Source organism: Taudactylus pleione, unplaced genomic scaffold (genome assembly GCF_031769625.1).
Source record: "Taudactylus pleione unplaced genomic scaffold, aTauple2 ptg000181l, whole genome shotgun sequence".
Classification (NCBI taxonomy): Eukaryota; Metazoa; Chordata; class Amphibia; order Anura; family Myobatrachidae; genus Taudactylus; species Taudactylus pleione.
In genome coordinates this window covers 292,501-310,508 of record NW_028284583.1, presented here as the reverse complement: position 1 = coordinate 310,508, position 18,008 = coordinate 292,501, and the positions used below count along the sequence as shown (strand labels likewise).

The 18,008-nt window shown below is 46.4% G+C and overlaps 1 long non-coding RNA gene across 1 annotated transcript in view; it reads left to right on the top strand.

Annotated features, from left to right (window-relative positions):
- Positions 1-414: 414 nt before the first annotated feature.
- The window catches only part of LOC148519803 (uncharacterized), a 52,474-nt gene continuing 34,880 nt past the window's right edge, over positions 415-18,008 (top strand). Inside the window, exon 1 of the long non-coding RNA XR_015878900.1 lies at positions 415-660. This is a non-coding gene — a long non-coding RNA (uncharacterized LOC148519803). The remainder of the gene's footprint in view (positions 661-18,008) is intronic.

The window sequence follows — 18,008 nt, the reverse complement described above, 5'->3', positions numbered from 1 at the left end:
TGCTCCACATTGGGGCCAGTGCTCAGAGCACATGCTCTGGATGGGCAACTCCAGATGTCACCACGATAGATTGTGGTTGACATCTTGGCCTGATGCTTAAGCTCTGGCCATCTTAATTGTTCATCTACCTCCAGTTGAGAACCGCTGTTATACAGGCTTGCCTGCCATCTTCAAACAAAGCATGTAATCTAAAGCTTGAGGATCTGTAACTGGTGTTTGAACTGGATTTGGACGACTTTGACCTAACCTCAAATTAAACAATACCCTTTACATCCATCTGGGGGATGCCATTACTTCTGGGTTATATCTAGTGAGGTGTGGAGTTGGACACTAGCTAATTGAAATCTGGCTCCCATCCCCTATATAACCCCTCCCCTTCCACCCTAAGATCAGTCTTGATTTTAGTGCCTCGGAGTAAGGCACTGGCTAGGTCCTAGCTTTTAGCTAGGTTTAATTTCTTTATTTTACTGTTTTGTTTGGGTGCTTAGTTCCTGGAAACAGGCGGCAAGCACTAGCAGAGTGGGAGTAGATAGATAGAGGCTTGTGTGAACCCTGTATCCCACTCTAAAGATGGCCCCTGAGAGAGTCATAATAATACATAGTCCCTGGGTCTCTCTCCATACCAGACACACATCTGAGGGGGCCGCTGGAAAAGAGAAGGTAAGCTTTTTACAGATATATGTAAAAGACCTTGTTGCCTCTATGTACTGTTTCCTGGCACACTGCTTTTGAGCAGAGCGGCTGTGTATGTTATTACTCACATGACTGCACTGCAGAGCCATCAAGTCTCACACCTCCCTGGGTTTTCACAGCACCCGCAGCTTTCAGGACTCAACGGTTCCCTTACAGGACTGCCGGAGGGGATTACTCAGCAGCAACATGCTGCTGGCTTTTGGGAAGAGAGAGGCTCGGTCGGTTCCAGGATGCGGTGCCGCTGCACGTGTGGGCGCGCCGGGCATGATGTCATCATTTCGGGCCATGGGCAGGGGCAGGCTGGGCGGGGGGCAGGGTGCCATCTGCCCCCCAGGCCGGTATTATTTCAGTCCTGGCCCAGTCTCCTGGGCGGCCGCCAGGTGCCTGCAGCAGAGCGCTGCATGAATGCTGGTGGTTGAAGACAGGCAGAGGCAGGGGTTTATTGGGCCACTGGGACACTTCCCGCTGGGCCGGACCCCTCTACTGTTAAATGTCAGGTGACTGTCGGCAGCCGCTGTCACTCAGTGGCAGGCGCCGCGGCCATGCTCAGGTGTTGTTCTCTGAGCAGTGCATGCAGGCTCTGCCAATGAGTGACAGCAAGGCAGTCTGCGGCGCATGGAGTCAGTGTACAGCACACAGTCACACACACTGGCCGCGCAGGCTGCATGAGCAGAGGGGCCAGCCCTGCATCTTTATGACAGTCTGTGTCCAGGAAGCCAGACCATCAGGCCCCGCACCCTCCTGTCAGGCTCTCTGATTAAGAATGCTGGCAAGACAGGATCCAGCATTGGTGTTGTGCCCTGTGCCCCTTCTTAAGAGGCTTCACTGCGGAATACCTATAATGAATCTGTATACCATGTATCCCAGCATCCAGCTGGGATACATGGTATACAGATTCATTATAGGTATTCCTATAGGCATCGTCTCATCAACCTGCTTCTACTGGAATGACCATTTAAACAGAGGCACTCCCAAGGACTGTGAGTACAATATCTTGTAGGACAATTGCGAGAGAAGAAGCAGGGTGATGGAGGAGCGGATGTGGCTGTGGTGTGGGGTCAAGGAGCAAGGTGATGGAAGAGAGGATGTGGTATGAAGAAAGGAGAAGTGTGTGAGGAGTGGAAGACAGGATGTGGCCAGGGCACTAGGGAAGAGGATGATCAGTAACTGATCAACCAGGTTGACCAGACAGCAGCCTATGGTGCCAGGGCTGGTGTGCAAACCAATCCTTCCTATTGGGGCATAGCCTGAGCATTCATGGTCAACTTTTAAATGCATCTAGCTCCTCCCAGAAATTTCCCGGGCTGATTTTCCATCTCAATCCACCCCTGGGCGGAGGATTCTGCCGGGCCACTCTGTTTGTGTTACATACATACAGTAATTGGAGCAACTGATCACCATCTGACTGTTTCTCCCAGTTGCAGCATGTAGATGATGATTCCACCCAGCCATGCTGATAGGCTGATGATTGGTGGAAGGCTCTGTTCATCCACCAGTCACAGTGGTGGGGATTTCCACCAATCAGCTATCTACCAATCAGAATGCATGAGACTGCAGAGACAAAGCAGCGACTGAGAAGGCTGCTAGTAGGGTGAGCGCCTTGTTTGGGTTGCCTCGCAGGTTAGAAACGTGCAATGTAAATGTTACCGTGCATATATATATACTGTATGTATATATACTGTATGTATATGTGTATATATACATGTGAGTATACAGTATATATATATATATATATATATATATATATATACATAGGCTATAATATATATTCATTCAATGAAATTAGCACTTGTCAGGTGTTGTTTATAAATAAATTATGGCTGCTCCACTATAATTTTCGATCACTTTTCTTTTTGGGAGAAAACCTGGGGCTACTCATTTGGGTTTGCCCCCCAGCCTGAAAGTTGCCAGCCAGCCACTGGCCGCGGGTAGTCTCCCAGAGAACGCCGGAGTCTAGGATTGCTTCAGGTGTCCTGAGTGAACATGACTCTGATGGCCTGCCCGGACACGCCTCCCCCAGGTATTTTAGTTACAGCAGCTCACACGGCTTTCGAGCCACGCAATAGTACAGCAGATACTGTACAGGGGGATGGCTGTGTACTAACAAGATAAGCCGTTAACTAGGATTATTACTTATGGGTATTAACCTGGTGATTTTTTGGGGCTTATAGTATTGTGATTTATATATAAGCACTTTGTTTACTGCACTTCTCAGGAATTTAGGCAGTAACATACAGGGGTATACTAAGATTTGTCTGCCTTTGGTTTTTGTTGACTTCTAGGAAGAATTAGAGTCTTATTTAGCCTCTCCTTAGTTTTTTGCTATTCAATCAGTGCTACACTTTTTCCATAGGAATTTAGGTAGCTATCTGTATTGGTTAGACTTGTCTGTCTTTCTTCCTCAGTATGAATAAGCCAGACAAGGGTTCTAAATAATAGGGATCAGTCACTGTTTATACTTGTACAAAATGTGAGAAAAAATTTACAAAATGTACGGACCCAGGGCCGGTGATGTCTGATTGGGCCAGGTCTATGGTTGAGGCCATAGGTGAATTACGTCACTCTCAGGAAAATAATATGATACCTTGTGCTCAAGCTCCTTCTTTGTCTGATCCCTCGGTAGAGCCCAGGTGGGCCCAGAATATGGGACGATGTCTCGCTCAGATGGCAACGTCCCTAAATAAAATGGTAATGTCTGCAGGGGCCACAGCCGCTAAGAGACAGTCAGGCCATTCCTCAGTGCATTTTCCTGGAGAAGAGGTTTCAGCTACCTCTTCCCAGGAAAAAGGGGAATTGGATTATGAATGGGAAGATACCTTACATGCGGAGGGTGACTCCCATTATGATTCAGGAGTTTCTAAGTTGATATACCGTATGCGGTCAGGGAGACTTTGCATCTGCAGGAAACAGCTATTCCAGAGACTAGTTCAGTTTCTTTCTTTAAACGTAAGAAGAAACCTGTATCTGTTTTCCCAGAATGTTCACATTTTGAGAAAATATTAAAAGAAGCCTAGTTAAAACCTGATTCAAAATTTCATATTCCGTAACAATGTAAGTGTCTTTATCCTTTTTCGGAAGAGGATGCCAAGCTTTGGGAAATTCCACCCATGGTGGATGCTCCTGTTGCTAGATTGGTTAGGAATACTGTTATTCCCACAGCACAGTCTGTAACTCCCTAAAGATCCTATGGATAGGAAGAATGTGGCTGTACTTAAATCTTTATTCACTTTGTTAGGAGTCTCGCTGTGCCCAATTCTGGCCAGTGCATGGGTGATAAAAGCTATCAATCCCTGGATGAACCAGATGATTACTGGTTTTCAATCAGGGGATGTATCTTAAGCTAGCTCTCTAGCTGATCAGATTTTGGAAGATCTAACCTATATACGTGATGCTTTAACAGATACATTCAGGTACAGTCTCATATTTCAGCTTGGCCATATCCGCCAGACGTTCACTGGCTCAAAACATGGAAGGCAGATATAGAATCCAAACATGCTTTAGAGGCATTGCCTTTTGAAGGAGGTTCTTTGTTTGGTACAGAATAAACTAAAGGTATTTCTCAGGAGGAAAAGTCCTTACCTTCCTGTAACTACACCAAAAACGAAATCCCCTAGGTTTTGTTCCTTTCGGACTCAAGGCAGGAGAAGCTTTCAGGGCTGTGTCTAGGGGTCCCCGGATAGGGACCTTCAGGGGACGTGTTGTCCCCGGCACCAGTCACCCTGCTGCTAAGCCAGCAGGTCAATCCAGATGGCTGTCACTGGACTGGGACCCATCCTTTGGTACTAATATTCCGGGAAACTTTGATTCAATCCAGTCTGGATTTTTGGGTAAGTCAACTAGTAGCCAGGGGTTACATTTTGGATTTGGAGGGTCCAGTTCCAAAAAGATTCTTTTCCACTCCTCTCCCTGTAGATGGTTGCAGAAGGGCAGCTCTCATACAGTCAATTTCCGATCCCAGAGTTATTATTCTGGTTCCACTACTACACCAAGGCCTGGGGTTCTCCTCCAGTCTTTTCTTGGTAGACAAACCAGACTGGTCGTTTTGTCCCATTCTCAAACCTCAGCGGGTTAAATGCTTATCTCTATTTAGAGTTTCTGCCTACCTCAATATTTTTATGTGGAGGGTCATAAACATTTTCTGCGGTTTGTAGTGGGACATCGCCATATTCAGTTTTAGGCTCTGCCATTCGATTTGGCCACTGCTCGCAGAGTCTTTACAAAGGTTATGGCATACATGATCTCCCTACTGAGGAGTGGGGGGATCAATGTAATGGCTTATCTGGATGATTTGTTGCTAAGGGCATCTTCAATAGCCCTATTGCAACAACATCTTTAGATTATCTTTGGCATGCTCCAGAGATTCAGCTGGATCATCAATTTTCCCAAATCAAATTTAATTCCATCTCAGAAGATGGTATACTGGCAAATATGGTGGCTTCAATCGAAGCTGTTCCTTTTGCCAGATTTCATGCCCGTCCACTACAAAACCAATTGCTTCATCGATGGGTGAAGCCAGACCCTCGATTAAACAGGCAGATGTTCAGATTATCTCTGCATACCTGGCAGTCTCTCCAGTGGTGGCTAGAGGATGCAAATCTGAACAGGGGTTACCAATTTCAGTAATAAAGTGGACCATTGTCACCACAGATGCCAGTCTAACAGGCTGGGGGGCGGTGGTTCTATACAGACACTTACAAGGTCTTTGGTCTGTCCAGGAACCCTCTTGTTCCATCAATATACTGGAATTAAGGGCAATTCGATATGCATTGATTCAGGTTCAATGCCATCTCAGGAATTTACCAGTGCAAATCCAATCACACAATGCCGCAGCAGTTGCTTATATAAACAAGCAGGGTGGCATACGCAGCTGGCAAGCAATGAGGGAGGTTTCTCACATCCTTCATTGGGCAGAAAAATGTGTTCCAGCTATTTCTGCAATTTACATTCTGGGGGTGGACAACTGGAAGGCGGACTTCTTAAGTTGCCACAGTATGCATCCAGGGGAATGGGAATTACTCCAGGAGATATTTGCGGAAATAGTGACTTTGAAAACACATAGTTTGTGACAAAATGCGTTAGTGGGGATGCTTTTGGTTTGATTGCCTCCAGTCACTGCAGGACAACATGTCTGCACTCTGTATCCCCCTGGCTTCTGACATACTCAGTAGTGATTCACGGCATTCCGGATATTGTGATCAAGGGGGCCCCAACTCCAGATGGACAGCATTCCACAAGTACTTACCTGATATTGGGCTGTTACACTCTCGGCTTATGTGCATGAATGGGGATCTATAAGCTGATTGCTGCCAACTTTACTGGATGTCCGTGAGTACAACCACTTCTGGATAAATTAATTTATAATTTATGGGTGTCCATAAATGTAACCACAACTGGCTATCCGAGTCAAATTTGTCAGCAGTAACATTGTCGAATGTAAGACTTTCAAACAGGAGGAGGGTCGTTATTATTAAGAAGCCACACAAATTACTGAACCAGTTATTGGCAATTATTTACCAGCCAGTCACCGGGGGATTTTAAGCTCAGAGAAGCCAACCACATTTTATATGCAGATACAATTGGAGTGACCGGATCTGATCTTTTTAACAATCTATGTTCTTTTTAGGGATGAGCGGGTTCGGATTTCTGAAATCCGAACCCCCCCAAGCCCCCCCTATCCGAGTCGGGAACTGAGTCTGGCTCAGGTTTTCCCACCTGACTCCAAACTGAAATTGAGGCAAAATGTCATCATGTCGCCTTCCGGATCTTGCGGGCTTTGGATTCTATAAAAGGTCCCCGTGTTGGCGCCATTTCTCGGCTGTGGACAGTGAAGAGGGAGGGTGGGAGTTAAGGCTGGCTGGGCTGTGTTGTGTTGTGCTGTGCTGCTGTTGTCCATAGGGGCTGTGTCCACTCCTCCAAAGTCCATAGGGGCTGTCTGGCCTGTGTTGTGCTGCTGTTGTCCATAGGGGCTGGCTGGACTGTGTTGTGCTGCTGTTGTCCATAGGGGCTGGCTGGGCTGTGTTGTGCAGTCAGTTGTCATTGGGGCTGTGTCCACTCCAAAAGTCTATAGGGGCTGGCTGGGCTGTGTTGTGCAGTGTCCCATAAAGGCTGTAGTCCTAAAGGGATGCTGTAGTGTTGTCCAGGGGGTGATCTGTCCATCAGGGGTGCTCCACCCAAGTGCAAAAAAAACATTTATTTCTATTTGTGAATTGTGTGCACTGTAGCTGCACGTGCATCAACAAAGGAGCAGCACCAAGCGTGCACCTGTGTCATAAGTAAAGGTCCGGCTGGCTCATCTCTTAAAGGGTGATGTAACCCCCAAAGTGCACTTCAAAAAAAAAAAAATTATTTTTGTGTTGTGAATTGTGTGTGCTGTAGCCGCACATACATCAACAAAGGAGCAGCGCCAAGCGTGCGCCTGTGTCATAAGTCTGTTAAAGGGTGGTGTAACCACCAAAGTGCGCTCCACAAAAAATAAACAATTCTTTTTCTTTTCTGTGTTTGTGTGTGAAATGTATGCGCAGTAGCCGCACGTGCATCAACAAAGGAGCAGCGCCAAGCGTGCGCCTGTGTCATAAGTAAAGGGTCGGCTGGCTCGTCTGTTAAAGGGTGGTGTAACCCCCAAAGTGCACTCCAAAAAAAATTAAAAATTCTTCTTTTCTGTGTTGTGAATTGTGTGCGCTGTAGCCCTATGTGCATCCACAAAGGAGCAGCGTCAAGCATGCGCCTGTCATAAGTAAAGGGGCGGCTGGCTCATCTGTTAAAGGGTGGTGTAACCCCCAAAGTGCATGCCAAAAAAAAATAAAAAATTCTTCTTTTCTGTGTTGTGAATTGTGGGACTGATTCAGAGCCGGGCGTTCTGACAGAGCGCTCACTCTGAATCAGGGCCGGCCTTCTGTTTTTTTAGAGCGGCCTCCTGGCTGCTCGCATAGCTGTGGGTTACCACCCACAGCTATAGCGAGCAGCCAGGAAGATGGTCGCGATAGTCAAGACCATCGCGACCATCGGGCTTGCAACGAGACCCTTCTGGTAGAGTCTCGCTGCCGCAAGTCCTAGAGTGCTTTCAGCTCTAACAGAGATGAAAGCACTCCCACTGACATCACTCAACATCGACAGCACACCCCCTTTGGTACGAGACCCGGAGCGACGGTTTGCCCGTCGCTGTCCAGGTCGCGCGCAGGCGCACAACGGAGCTGGCTCCATCGTGTGCATGCGCACTGGGCAACCATCAACCCGCTTGTGAGCGCGTAGCGCTCGCGAGTGGGTCTGAATCAGGCCCTGTGTGCACTGCAGCCGTACGTTCATCAACAAAGGAGCAGCGACAAGCATGCGCCTGTGTCATAAGTCTGTTAAAGGGTGGTGTAACCCCCAAAGTGCACTCCACAAAAAATTAAAAATTCTTCTTTTCTGTGTTTGTGTGCGCCTTAGCCGCACGTATATATCAATATAACATAAATGGAGGACAAAACTTTGTCCGATAAAAATAAAATAGGGAAAGATCAATAACCACTTCCTCCTAGTGCTGAAGCTGCTGCCACTAGTCATGACAGATGATAAAATGCCATCAACGTCGTCTGCCAAGGTCGATGCCCAATGTCATAGTAGAGGGCACATACAATCCCAAATGACAAAGTTCAGGAAAATAACCTTAAAATAAACATTTAAATCATCTGAGGAGAAACGTAAACTTGCCAATATGCCATTTACGACACGGTGTGGAAAGGAACGGCTAAGGTCTTTCCCTATGTTCATGACTAGTGGTTCAGTTCACATGACGATGGAAGCCCTCCTCCCACTACAAAAATTAAATGAGTTAAGCTGGCAAAAGCACAGCGAAGAACTGTGCGTTCTAAGAAGATATCACAAATTCCAAAGGAGAGTCCAAGTGTGGTGGCGGCTGCGATACCTGACCTTCCCAGCACTGGACGGGAAGAGGTGGCTCTTTCCACCATTTGCACGCCCTCTGCAAGTGCTGAAAGGAGCACCCACAGTCCACTTGCTGATATGCAAATTGAAGATGTCACTGTTGAAGTACAACAGGATGAGGATACTGGTGTAGCTGGCGTTGAGGAGGAAGTTGGCAAGGAGGATTCTGATTGTGATGTGGTTTGTTTAAATCAGGCTCCGGGGGGAGACAGTTGTTGTCCGTGGGATGAAAAAGCCCATCACGGTCATGCCTGGGCAGAAGATAAAACATTCCACCTATTTGGTCTGGCAATATTTCTATCCAAATCCAGACAACAACTGTCTTGCCATATGTACCATATGTAAAAAGTGAAATAAGTAGGGGTAGGGACGTTATCCACCTAGGAACATCCTCCCTTATACTTCACCTGCAGCGCGTTCATAAAAAGTTACTGTCAAGTTCAGAAACTTTGGCTAAGACCGTAAGCAGTCCAGGGACACCTAAATCCCTTTGTCCTGTTGTATCCAAGTGCCTGCAAACCACACCATCAACTCCCTCCTCGTCAATTTCTGCCTTAGTCAGGATCGTAAGTAGTCCTGCAGGCCATGTCACTGGCATGACTGACTCTCCTATCCGGGATTCCTCTGGAGGATCCTGCATTGCTACGCCTACTGCCGCCGCTGCTGCTGTTGCTGCTGGGTGTCGTTCATCATCCCAGAGAGGAAGTAGGAACACCACTTCTTTTACTAAACAATTGACCCTCCAACAGTCCTTAGCGAGGAGGATGAAGTACGACAGCAGTCACCCTGAAGCAAAACGGATAACTGAGGCCTTGACTGCTATGTTGTTGCTAGACGTGCGTCCGGTATCCGCCATTAGTGCAGTGGGATTTAGACAATTGATGGAGGTGGTGCGTCCCCGGTACCAAATCCCGTCTATATTCCGCTTCACTAGGCAGGCGATACCGAGACTGTACAGAAACGTCACAAAAAGTGTCCTCAGTGTCCTAAAAAATGCGATTGTACCCAATATCCACTTGACCACGGACATGTGAACAAGTGGAACAGGGCAGAATAAGGACTATATGACTGTGACAGCCCACTGGGTAGATGTATCACATTACGCAGCAACAACAACAGCATCACCAGTAGCAGCATCTCAGAAATGCTAGCTCGTTCCAAGGCAGGCTACACTGTGTATCACCGGTTTCAGTAAGAGGCACACCACCGACAACCTCTTAGAGAAACTGAGGGAAATCATCGCCCAGTGGCTTACCCCACTTAGACTCTCCTGGAGATTTGTGATATCTGACAACGCCACCAATATTGTGCGGGCCTTACATCTGGGCAAATTCCAGCACGTCCCATGTTTTGCTCACACAATAAATTTGGTGGTGCTGAATTTTCTGAAAAACGACAGGGGCGTGCACGAGATGCTTTGGGTGGCCTGAAAAATTTCTGCCCACTATCGCCATTCAGCGACTGCGTGCCGAAGACTGGAGCAGCAAACACTTTGGAAGCTGCCCTGCCATCACCTGAAGCAAGAGGTTGTGATGCGGTGGAACTCAACCCTCTATATGCTTCAGAGGATGGAGGAGCAGCAAAAGGCCATTCAAGCCTATACATCCACCTATGACATAGGCAAAGGAGGGGGTATGCACCTGACTCAAGTGCAGTGGAAAATGATTTCCATGTTGTGCAAGGTTCACCAGCCCTTCGAACTTGCCACACTTGAAGTCAGTTCAGACACTGCCAGCTTGAGTCAGGTCATTCCCCTCATCAGGTTTTTGCAGAAGCAGCTGGAGAAAGTGAAGGAGGAGCTAAGATGGAGCGATTCCGCTCGGAATGTGGGACTTGTGGATGAAGCCCTTCGTTTGCTTTGCCAGGATTACAGGGTGGTTAATCTGTTGAAATCAGACCACTACTACATTTTGGCCACCGTGCTCGATCCTAGGTTTAAAGCCTATGTGGTGTCTCTCTTTCCGGCCGACACAAGCCTGCAGAGGTACAAAGACCTGCTGGTGAAAACACTGTCAGCTGAAGCGGAACGTGACACGTCAACAGCTCCTTCTTCATTTTCTCCCACAACTGGGGCTGCCAGGAAAAAACTTAGGTATCCTAAGCAACCCACTGGTGGTGATGCAGGGCAGGCAGGACCAAGTTTGGACATCTGGTCCGGACTGAAGGACCTGGCAACAATTTGTGACATGTCTACTGTCACTGCATATGATACTGTCACCATTGACAGAATGGTGGAGGATTACATCGGTGACAGCATCCAAGTAGGCATGTCAGACAGTCCGTACCTGTACTGGCAGGAAAAAGAGGCAATTTGGAGACCCCTGTACAAACTGGCTCTATTTTACCTGAGTTGCCCCCCCTCCAGTGGTACTCCGAAAGAGTGTTTAGTGCAGCCAGGAACCTTGTCAGTGAAAGGCGTAGGAGGTTGCTTCCACAAAATGTGGAGAAGATGATGTTCATAAAAATGAATTATCAACTCTTCCTGGAAGACCAGCCTCCAGAACATACAGAGGGACCTGTGGTGGTGGATTCCAGCGGGGACAAATTAATACTCTGTGAGGATGAGGATGTACACAACACTGAAGAGGGTGAGGAATTGGTGGATGAGGAGGATGAGGATGACATCTTGCCTCCATAGAGACAGTTTGTGCAGGGACGGGATTAATTGCCAGCTTGTTTTGTGGGGGCCCAAACGAACCAATCGTTTCAGCCACAGTCGTGTGGCAGACCCTGGCGCTGAAATGATTGGTCTGTTAAAGTGTGTATGTCCTGTTTATACAACTTAAGGGTGGGTGGGAGGGCCCAAGGACAATTCCATCTTGCACCTCTTTTTTTTCTTTGCATTATGTACTGTTTGGGGCCTAGTTTTTCAAACTGCCATCCTGTCTGCCACTGCAGTGTCACTCCTAGATGGGCCACGTGTTTGTGCCGCCCACTCGTGTCGCTTAGCATAGTCAACCAGCTACCTCGGTGCAACCTTTTGCACTAAAAACAATATTGTGAGGTGTTCGGTGTTCAGATAAGACTGGAAATGAGTGGAAATTATTAAATGTTATTGAGTTTAATAATGGTATAGGAGCAGAAAAACCCACACATTCTGTGATTTTAGCTGTTTTTATGCTTTTAAAAAAAAAAAAAAATACAGATCCAAAACACAAAACCCAGAACCCAAAACATGGAAGGGTGGTTTTGGCAAAACCAATCCAGATCCAAAACACGAAGAAAGATCCAGATCCGAAACCAAAACCCAAAACACGAAAAGTGGTCGGTGCATACCACCAGTTCATTTATATCCTGTTATTTGATTTCCTACAAGCATACAGTTGGGATTCTTGCTACTGTATACTGAAGTATACAGGATTAACAGTTCATTCTTAGCCGGGTCATTGAAACATTTTTTTTCTTTTCTCTTTCATTGATGGCATGTCTGCATCATGCTCTTAGAAACTGTTTGAGCCATTTGCAACATTCTATTGGGTTAGGAGATCTGCAACAATATCTTCTTGTATTGTTATATTTTATTACTATCTTTTTATTGTATTAATTTTCCCTTGCATGTCATCTGCGCATTCTCATTTTGTAGATTATATGTATTTTATGTATGTTTGATATTATGGGGGTTTTCAATTTGAGGTGAAAAGGCCATTATCGGCAGTAATTTATTGCCGATGACGTAATTTTCGTCTACTTCAATTATCCCCATGTTCAATTACAAAGACTTTTTGCTGGTGCGAAAAGTCTTTATAAATAAACGGGGATAAGTTTTCACCATGTTTTACTTGGCGAAAAAAAGTGCAGAATTGGGGTTCACGGGTGAAGGCTTAAAAAAAATAGCCTGCACCCCTGGGAGTGTCATTTAAAAATAAACTGTGTCAAAAAAAGTAAAAAAAAAAATCTGGATTCCCCCAAAAAATAAAGTTTAATTTTGGGGTGAAAAAAAAAAAAAGGGGGACAAACTTCTAAAGTAGCGCAATTATTTCTCGAGGGGTTCCCAAGTATGCGGCTGGTGTTTTCTTCAATGCGGGTAATAGCGGCAGGTTCATTTTTGAAGAATTTTTAAAATCCACTTTAGGGACTTAAAAATATGCTTGCACCCATTTTCATGTACCCCAAATTTGATGGGCATAGTTATTTAATGCCCCACAAAAACCTAAGTGCTATTCTTCATCACTTCTTCAAAGTCAGAAAAAACACCTGCTGCAGCTATTTAAAAACCCCTAATTACCTTCTGCAGGGAAAAACGGGAGTACCCAGGGTGAATTCCTGAAAATTCCCTATTTTTCCTGATAATTACCTTTCCGCTGGCTCCCATTTTCGCTGCTTTCTAATTGAATGCGGGGATAAAGCGGGCACACTTGCCCGATACTTTGGACCTCATTCAGAGGTGGTCGGAGGATGCAAGCGGTCGCTCAGAAACTGGGCGGCCGCTTGCATCCTGACCAGCCGCCTCTGTTTCAGTTGTTAGGCTGTGGGTTTACACCCACAGCTCTAACGACCGCTCGGATGATAGTCGCGATGGTCAGAGACCATCGCGACCATCGGGGCTTACGACGAGACCCTAGGGTCGGGTCTCACTTGTCGTAAGCCCGGAGAGCTTCTGGCTCTGTCAGTGCCGGAAGCTCTCCACTGACATCACTAGTGATGTCAGTGGGGCTTTCCCCAAACGGTAGGCGTTCCCATGGGAACGCCTCCATTTGGGCTGCCACCCCCCCGGCGGCCCGCCTTCCAAACGGGGCGAGCTGTCAATCAACATCGACAGCTCGCCCCCTTTGGAAAGAGACCCGCTACGACCAGCGCTGTCGGTCGTAGCGGGTCCCACGCATGCGCACGAGGGAGCCGGCTCCCTCGTGCGCATGCGCACTGGCCAAACATCGAGGCGGCCGTTCGGTCATAGACCATACGGCCGCCTCTGAATAAGGTCCTTTATCCCTGCAAAACCTCCGATGTGGAGTGAAAAGTCCAGCTCGGACTTTTCGCTCCAAATTGAATACCCCCTTAAGTGGGTTGATAATATTTTCTGAGGATTGACACATCTGCATTTGATTTTGTGCTGTTCTAGTGATAATTAGCTGGTACATTCACCAGGACAGTGTAATCTGTCTCACATATCTTATATTCATACTTTATTTTTCTTCCAGCTTACAAGTTATTAACACCTGTGGAGCAATTCAACTTATTATTGACACTTGACAGATCGTTACACTAGTGTATGTTAAATGGGATATAATTTAGGAGTTGCGCAGACTACTGTGTATATATAAATTGCTATTTTACTGCAAACCAACACAGAGTTTGCTGCTAGTCTTATTTTTACATTTATTGGAGACCTATATAGTCATACTGCGCTGGAATTCAGAATTGCCGAAATAGTTGCCAGATAGAGATCTCCAGACATAGATCTAATGGCTTTTCATCTAAAAAAAAAGTTTCCAAGGTACGGATCTCGGTCCAGGGATCCTCAGGCATCGCTGGTGGATGCCATGACAGTACCTTGGGTGTTTCAGCTGGGATACATCTTTCCTCATCTGGTAATGTTACCAAAGGTAATTCAGCAGATTCGATCAGTGGCACGGCCGGTCATTCTGGTGGCTCCAGACTGGCCGCGCCATCATTGGTACACAATTATTTGGACCATGTTGGTATATGTTACTTCAGGGTCCATGCCGTCACCACAATTTGCCTCGCTTGGCTTTGACGGCATGGTTCCTGAAACCAATATTGTGAGGGCCAAAGTGCTTTCAGAATCTGTGGTAAAAACCATGATACAGGCTCACAAACCAGTTACTTTCCAGATTTCTCATCGGATATGGAAGATATATATTTCTTGGTGTGTACAACACAAGTTCAAACCTTTTTCTGCAAGAGGGGTTGGTTAAGGGTCTTAGATTGTCCTCTCTTTAAGGACAAATTTCGCCCTGTCGATCCTGTTTCAAAGGAAATTGGCTACCACTCCTGAAGTTCAGACCTTCTTGCAGGGCAGAGTCGGATTTAGACCTCATGGGGCCCTAAGCAAGACACCGATTTGGGGCCCCCGTTCCTTAAACAATCCATAACACTATATTTTCATTCCTTATTTATTCCCTTTACATTATTTGTCATCTTTCCTTCTTAAACTCAATTTTAAAATGTTTTTCCCAAATGACCAAGCCCTAGCTTTGCAGTTGTAGATGATTAGATAGTGTTCCCTGTAGGATTTTTTTATGGGAGGGGGTGCTGAACACAGAGGAGGACACATCTGTACAAACCACAGCAGAACTGTAACTACAAATTTTGGTGCCTGTGTACATAAAGAGCATTGGTGCCCCCATACACAATTGAAGCAGGAAGAGTGTGCGCCAAAGCCATGCACTGAAAAAACAAACAGACAGGTGTGACCTTGCTGGGAACGGTTGTGACCACACAATAGTACCCCCAGTTCAAATGATGCAACACATTAGTGCCTCTTAGTCACATTACACCATGCAGTATTGCCCCTTGACTCTGTCTTGTGGGACTTACCTTCTATTTTTGCAGTGTATCCTCTCTGGACGCGCACCTTGCCTTCTTCACATGCACTGCTACTACTAAGGCTTGGAAAGTAATAAAGTGGACAGAAATAAAGTACCAATCAATCAGCTCCTATTATTTTTCAAACCCAACTTCTAATGTGACAGTTAGGAGTTGTTTGATTTGTACTTTATCTCTCTCCAAGCTTTGATAAATGTCCCCAAAGTAACAGGCAACCTGATACACTTCTATGAGTAGCACGTGTGGCCCCTACAACTTTCTAAATGGCCGCACATTGGGCCTGATTCAGACCCACTCGCAAGCGGCTGTCCGCTCGCAAGTGGGTCGATGGTCTGCACTGCGCATGCGCATGACGGAGGGAGCTCCGTCGTACGCATGCGCGAGACGCGACGAGCGAAGGACTTTCCTTCGCTCGTTGTGTCTGATCAAAGGGGGCGTGCTGTCGATGTTGATTGACAGCACGCCCCCTTTGGTGGGCGTGCCTCCCAGACGGGGGCGTTCCCAAGGGAACGCCTACCGTCAGAAGCCGGCCCCTCTGATAGAGCCAAAATCACTCCGGGCCTTGCGGTTGAGAAACTCAACCGCAGGCTTCGGCTCGCAGTGGCGATGGTCGCGATGGTCAAGACCATCGCGACCATCATCCTGCACGCTCGTATATGCTGTGGGTGGTGACCCACAGCTATACGAGCGTCCAGGAGGACGCTCCATAATTATGGAGGTGGGCCCTGATTCAGAGCGAGCGCTCTGGTCAGAGCGTCCGGCTCTGAATCAGGGCCATTGCCCTTAATCTCAGTGAGAAATTAAATAATACATTTAATCAGAAAGAGAGACACCTATCCGTAAGAACATGTCAGCAAGCTATCTAACAAGTGTTACTAGCTACAGTATAAGAAACAAATCTGACACAGGACTCTGTATTGCGGTACTTACCTTATATTTCTGCAATGTACCGTCTCTGGACGCGCACCTTGCCTTCTTCTAGCTTCTTCCTGGCTCCTCTCTATCTCTGTGTGAGACATCACAAACAGCACACAGTGCAGGGTAGAGGAGAGTGAGCCAAAGCGGCACCCGACAGCTGTCCATTGTGCTGACAGTCAGCAGGCCTCCTTGGTCCCGCCAGGTCCTAAGCGGCCGCCTGTGTTGCCTAGCAGTAAATCCGCTACTGTTGCAGGGGGTTCTTCGTATACAACCTCCTTATGTCTTACCAGTTCCTCCTTGGAACTTGAATTTAGTTTTTTTTGGGAGGCACTTAAAAAAAAAACGCTTGAGCTATTGGAAACTGTACAATTGCGATATCTTACTTTGAAGGTTGTTTTCCTTTTAGCCATTGCATCGGCCAAAAGAATATCTGAGTTATTGGCTCTTTCCTGTAAATCTCCGCTTCTCATTTTACACAAGGATAGGGTAGTGTTATGGACTAAACCTTCCTTTCTTTCGAAGGTGGTATCGGCTTTCCAAACTAACCAGGATATTGACCTTCCAGCTTTTTGCCAGGATTCAGTGATTAGTGAAGATTCTTCCTTAGCACTGTTGGATATGGTACGTACGTTAAGCATTTACTTAAACTGTACTGCGTCTTTGAGGCATACAGATTCCCTGTTGGTGATTGATGCACCAAAAAGAGGCTGGCCTGCTTCGAAAGGATCCATCTTTAGATGGGTAATTTCTACTATTTGGCAGGCATATTTGTCCTCGATTGTGATGGTTCCAGCCTCAATTCGAGCCCACTCGACTTGTGCTGTCGGGAATCTTGGGTTGTACGGCATGGTACCTCGGGCGAGCAGCTGTGCAAAGCAGCTACTTGGTCATCTGTATTCACTTTTACAAAATTTTACCGCTGACATACATTTGGTGCAATGGATGCCAGTGTTGGGCGGAAAAATTCTTAGAGCGGTCGATTCCGACACTCCTCCCCTTAATTGGCTTACTTTGGTATATCCCAGAAGTAATGGCATTCCCCAGATGGATGAAAAATGAAATACGATTTTTACTCATCATAAAATCTCTTGCTTGAAGTCCATCTGGGGGATGCCAAGATCCCTCCCTTGTTTGGTTTCTTACTAGATACCTGTTGGTCTCTGGTTTCTCAGTTCTTCCATGGGTTTTTCTCCAGCTTTGTTAAACATAGACTGAGCTTAGGGTGGAAGGGGAGTGCTTATATAGGGGGTGGGAGCCAGTTTTCAATTAGTTAGTGTCCGACTCCACACCTTACTACGCATTACCCAGAAGTAATGGCATCCCCCAGATGGACTCTAAGGAAGAGATTTTTTACGGTGAGTAAAAATTGTATTTTCTCAAGCACTGTACCTCATGCATGCTACTACTCCACCCTCCTGCAAAATAACATTATTATTACTACTATTATTGTAATATGTCCTGTCATGTTGTTACCATGTACTTGTACTGTACCAGTGACTTCTGATACACTGATACTTTCCATATATCTCTATACATCTTGGTCCCTTCTACACTTTTTCTACCATTCCTCCCCTGTCCCCTTCTGGGTGCCTCCCTGTTTTCTGCTTTTTATTTTCTTTCTGTTCTGTGATTCACCACTATACTGTATATTGCACTTCGACAAATTGCATGCCCTTTCCACTGTAAGCTATGTAGTGCACTCCAGATGGCTGCCTCGCCTGGTATTTTTATGGGCAGGATAAACAACATGTGGAACTATTGATTCAGTGGGTATCTTGTTAGTTGCTTTCCATTTTACTCTTGTATGTCTTTTTTCCATATATTTTTAACATACAGTACAGAAACCTATGTTGTGTGCCCAAGATGGCTGCCTCACCTGCTACTCCAGTGGGTAGGATGAACAATGCATGGATGTGATGATTTTGTAAGGATTTTTTATCTCGCTTTAGTCTTCTGTAGCTCCCTCA